Genomic DNA, 6000 nt, shown 5'->3' with positions numbered 1-6000 from the left:
GATCAGTAATTTCAATAAAACTTAATGTTCGTTGTAAGCAACACACAGAAATTATCTTAAATTTCAGACGTTGGCAGGCACATGCCCTTTAAACCATAACTTGTTAAACTTTCAGTGTGTTTTGATGATTGTTTTTCTTTTAGCCTGCAGTTCTGGATTCAAAAGGTTACATCTAGATTCTCACTTTTTATTTGAAAACCAAAAGGCAATATGAGTAATTTAAGAAAATTTAACATGCTATTTAAAATATTTTTCTCGCTAAGCTAACATAATTATTTGAAATTTAAATCCCATGTATTAAGGCATGGGGTCAGAAATACTGAAAGACAATAATGTACATGATGGTTACAGGAATTAGCCCTTCTAATTCTTTAGAAGCTTCAAGGAAGAGCACAAAATTTGGAATTTACTGAAGTCTTCATTGGTGATAATCTTGTGTTGAATACCTTTACCAACACATTCTTTAAATAGCGCGTTAAATTCCATATTTGTGAATAGACCTAGTAATTCAGTGGCTAAATATTCAGGGCCACAAGTCATAAAACAGTTCAACACCGAATACGTATCACATAAAGAAGTTCCAGAGGGTTCCTCCCAGTTGTGTGTTCTGTTCATCTTGATGTGCCTTTTGTTAATATTCATGAAAAATCCTTCTTCATTGTGCTAAGCTGAATATTTTGTGCAGTGCTCTCCTAAACACAGATGTGAATATGAGAGGCACAAAAGAGTACTGCCACCCTAGATGCTGAAGAAAAAAAATTTTTTTTTTTCATGACTAAAAGCCTTTATCTCTCTTTCAATAGTCTTTTTGAAATTGCATAACAAGCTTTCGAATAGGCCCCATCAATTCTTCAATTCAATTAGTATATTAAATTGTCTATCTCAAAAATTCATATATTTCCCATAGAAGAGGAAAATTACATTTTTAAAATGTACTTTTCTGCTGGACTTATTTTTTTAAAGTAGGAAAAATAATCCAATCCCAACTGTACAATTTATGCCAACAGAGCATGGAAAAATATATTCACTGAACCACAGCCAAAGTTAATAAACTAATTCATCATTCCAAGACTCAGGTGAGAGATTTTTTAGACAAGAGGCATGGAAGCTGCATGTGAACAGAGTAAGCCTGCAAGCTTTGTGGCTGCTGACCTCATCTGCCTTTTGCCCTGAAATACATTTTTGTGTAGTTTCAAAGATATCTGTAGAAATTGATATATTCCTACTAAAATATGCTATACGCCCTTGAGAATTTAATTTCATGTTGTCCCTTTTTTGCTTGAAAGCCTGTTGAAAGCATACTATTTGTATAAGTATATATGTCACATTTGATATGTTTCAATTAAATACTTTGAGAAATTTATTTGCATTTATTTTAGTCCTTCTCCCACTGGCTACAGTCAACTGCTTCAAATTCTGTCCCTACTTTGATCTTATCAGATCAAAGACAACAAAATACTATTCTTCTAAGTTTCTGATGGGTTTCATTCAGAGCATAGATAAAACTGACTGCTTGATTTAAAACATAAAAAACATTTTACAAACAATCAAAAAATCCACACAACACATACATCCTAATATGGTGTTCATGCTGAATATCAGTTTCTGACACATCCTGTAGTAATCACTGCAAAAATAGTGTTGGCAGTCTCGTTTAGTATCTAAAACAGCACAGGATAACATAGAAAACTGTGCTTACAAAGCAAGTCTGCACAGACAGGGATGAACAGGTTTTCACTTTTTACTTTTGAGAACTGGTTGGTTTCTTCATTTGCCATTTGTTTGTGAAGTCTCCCCTGTAATATGGGGAATGGAAGCCCTGTAATATTTCTCATACACAGGGCTACCCATTTTCCCTTCCCCTTGTTCAGGGGCTCTCCTGATATTTTATAAAATTGGGAATAAGAAGATGAGGGAAATTTTTTAAGTCTTCTGTGAGCTAAGATTTTTAGTGGTTTCTTTTCTTTTCTTTTTTTTTTTTTCCATTGTACCTTAGAATCATTTTTTTTTAGTTCTTTCTGAATTTAAAGTAACAAGTAAGCAAGCAAGTAGCAAGGAATTCCATAATATAAACCTTGATTATTTGGTGTCCTCTGACTGATACTCCTCAGGTATAGCAAGAAGTACAATAGAAAAGACAACAGTCTGTTGTATCTTGCTGCATACCTATACATCACTTAGGAAACTATTATTGATAAGAATCTTTCCATACTCTGTAAACACAGAAAGTTCATAGTGATGGACAAAGATCCTCTTGTATGCTCCTACTATATTGTATCCTACTGAACATGGGATCCTACACTAAGTCACTCTTAAAGTTGACAAAACTCCCCGGGTAAAAAACAAAAACAAAAACAAAACAAAACAACATGTTAATAATACAACTGTCAGTTTAATGCAAACTGACAGTTTAACAGAAACATGGGAGACTGGATATCTTATTATTATTATTATTATTTTCCCCCAATCAGCCTTTTCCAGAATGATGCTGTTTAAAAGTAAATAAATAAAAATAGAACTTCTATATTTTGACTCAAACACAGCACACTGTTTCGTCCAATTTAGTTCATTACCAATGGATATTGACTTTTTCATTTCAATGTCTCAAGTGCTCAGTCCATCCAGGAGTAATAAAATCCAGAAGTCATAGGATAATTCAGAATATATATATTTTTCTCCCCATATTCATTAAGATCTAAATTTAAAATATAGCTAGTTTCTTATTTCCTTCCACTTTTTTTTTTTTTTTTCTGGGCATCTACAGTCTTTTGCACCTTTACCTTAAATTCATTCAGCTGTGATTTTTTTCTTTCAACTATGCTCTTACGTGATTACCACCTGGTATTCTGTACATGAATAAGTCAGTGTCATGCCTGGACCCAAGGCAGAAAGTCCATTTGTGTGCTTTCAGATTCCTGCTTAGACAATCAGTCATTTCAGCTGCTGCTTTACAGACCCATGCCCTCACAGAGAGGTAGATAAAAAACTGCACACCATAGTCTCATCAAATCATCTATTTCAGAAGATTCCCTTATAAGGATTTCTGCAACAGGACACAATCAGCTGTTATCTAGAACTGTTAGAGAGATATTAAAAAGAGACTGTTTTGCATAGTAAATGTCAAAACCACCTGGGACAGCAGCAGGTTATATGCTGAGGTGATAAATGTAACTGAAATAGAATTAAAGCAGATGGATGAAACTTGACCCCTGCTTAGAATGTCTTAAGCACATCAATTGTCTTATCTTGAGATCTCTATAATACTATGAGCTCCATGATAACAATCTGATTTACAGAATCACAGAATCACAGAATCGTCTAGATTGGAAGAGACCTCCAACATCACCTAGTCCAACCTCTGACCTAACACTAACAAGTCCTCCACTAAACCATATCACTAAGCTCAACATCTAAACATCTCTTAAAGACCTCCAGGGATGGTGCCTGAACCACTTCCCTGGGCAGCCCATTCCAATGCCTAACAACCCTTTCGGTAAAGAAGTTTTTCCTAATATCCAACCTAAACCTCCCCTGGTGCAACTTTAGCCCATTCCCCCTCGTCCTGTCACCAGGCACGTGGGAGAATAGACCAACCCCCACCTCTCTACAGCCTCCTTTAAGGTACCTATAGAGAGCGATAAGGTCGCCCCTGAGCCTCCTCTTCTCCACGCTGAACAACCCCAGCTCCCTCAGCCTTGTAAGACTTGTTCTCCAGACCCCTCACCAGCTTCGTTGCCCTTCTCTGGACTCTCTCGAGCACCTCCATGTCCTTCTTGTAGCGAGAGGCCCAAAACTGAACACAGTACTCGAGGTGCGGCCACACCAGAGCTGAGTACAGGGGGACAATCACTTCCCTAGACCTGCTGGCCACACTGCTTCTTATACAAGCCAGGATGCTAAAGAAAGGAAAAATGCAATAACATCTCAATTTTGATAAATATAAAATTGAGGCTACTAAGAAAAAAAATGGTTATAGTAAATTTTCTGGGTTTTAGCTCATTCCTGAAAGCAGCATGCAGATAATTTTTAACCCATGAACATTTCGAAGTAGTTATATAATCCATTCACTGTGGACTTGCTCAAAAATTGGATTGACTATCTGTACAGGTGAGCAAAGGAACAAAACAAACAGACTACTGGAATTTTACACAATATGAAAGGGAGAGCAGATTTTGTCAGGCTTTTTCTTAAGAGTAGGAAAGGATTGGAAATATATTATTTAAACGATAATCTGATTCTAGATGTGTTTCCACCACAGACAAGTAAGTACCATCTAGTAGGCTGGTTTGTAAAGTTACCAAGTTCAATCTTACATTAAGTAGGAAAACTCAGATAGTAATTACAAAGAACTTAAAAATGCAAGCAAATAGATACCAGATCAGATAGTCTATGCTTAGTTTGTACTGTTACTATAATGGTATTTAGATAGTGCCTTGCTAGATGAAAAATCCATAACTTTGTAAACAACTTAGTCTATGGTGGTGCTGCGTATGATAGCTATATGGTGGGCTCATTTCCTTAGTAGGAAGATCAACAATCTTTCCAGCCTCGGCTGCCTATTCAGACTTCTAAACCCACCGTAAACATAACAAACTCTTACATAAGACCTGAAAGAAAGTCTTTTCATCCTCCACATTTTTAATTTAAAAAAATTTTTCAAAAAAAAAAAAATTTAAATTCAGCTTTGAGGTAAAAGAGCTGCAGTTCTGGTACAAGAACTGGCACAAGGTGATCCTGTTGGCAACACTTGGGTGTACAAGAGGAAAGTGAACTTTGGTGCATGTGCATTTGTAAGACTATTTATGTGCTTTGGATTTTCCTGCTTCCTATCATGCAGTATATAATTTGAAAATACTGCAAATATAATAAAATGTACTTTTCACCCTGTTTCATAAATATTTTAACCTAAAGAGCCACTTCAAGAAAATCAAGTTAAACCTAATGATATCAAATCAGTACAAGGGAGGTGATGAGGCTAAGCACAGGCATATATGATCTTTACTATTTGAAGAATACCTTTCTGTCTGCTGACTGAAGGTTTTCTGTTTATTTTTTTTTCTTTTACTTCAGTTCTAAGGATGCATGATTCAGTTGTGCAAAATTGCTCTAACATACAGCTCTAACTTTCAGGACTTTTTCTATATCAAGCCAGTTATCATAAAACTGACAACATCAAAATGCACTTTTGAAGCTTTATCATGTGGAATTACCTTGCTCAGCTATGTATCTACTTCACTTGATTAGAAGCAAACATCTTTGTTCACTCAACCCTTCACTATGAGGATTTCAAAACTGCTTGAGATGTACAGACTGTAGTTTAAACTGAGCTATTTGTTTCGTCTTTATTTACCTGAGTTTTAATATCAAATTAAATTATGCTTATATAGTACTGCTTTACTGCTCTATTTTCTCTTTCTGGGCATTACAGAGATGTTATTACTGTGTGAAGAGCATGATCTTTACTTGTTTCCTCACTCCAGCACATCACTGCACTCACCAATACACCATGGCCCATATTTCTCCCACAAAAATTCTTAAAGTTGACCAGCTAGTCCTACTCTCCATACTCTTATCATTTCTATTCGAAACTGTTGAAACTTCTGAAGACTTTTTACCTGAAGAAATTTCAGTCTTGAACCTATTCAGATAACAAAAAGCTGAACAAGAAAATAGGTTATAAAGTCTATCCTATCTTTGAAAAACTAGCACGCACCCTTCTCTGTGCTTTAAGCCTTGTCTTAGAGCAGTGCCTATACTGCAGATCTCATCTTCACCCTGCATGTTTTGGAGATAATCATACTGCAGAACTGTTTAGCCTCTGAAAATGATGAAATATTCTGCCATCAAAATCCAAGATCAGTCAAGGAAATTAGAAATATTATCTGAGCTTGATGAAAATGAGATGTATGAGAGATATATGCTATCTGCATACTGATGCAGCTTAGATCAGTCATAAGTCTCCTCCATAAGTCTACAGACAGCATAGTTAAGGCAATGAAA

The sequence above is a fragment of the Cygnus atratus genome, chromosome 4 (genome assembly GCF_013377495.2).
Source record: "Cygnus atratus isolate AKBS03 ecotype Queensland, Australia chromosome 4, CAtr_DNAZoo_HiC_assembly, whole genome shotgun sequence".
In the NCBI taxonomy this organism is placed as follows: Eukaryota; Metazoa; Chordata; class Aves; order Anseriformes; family Anatidae; genus Cygnus; species Cygnus atratus.
Note: the sequence above shows the minus strand (reverse complement) of the source record.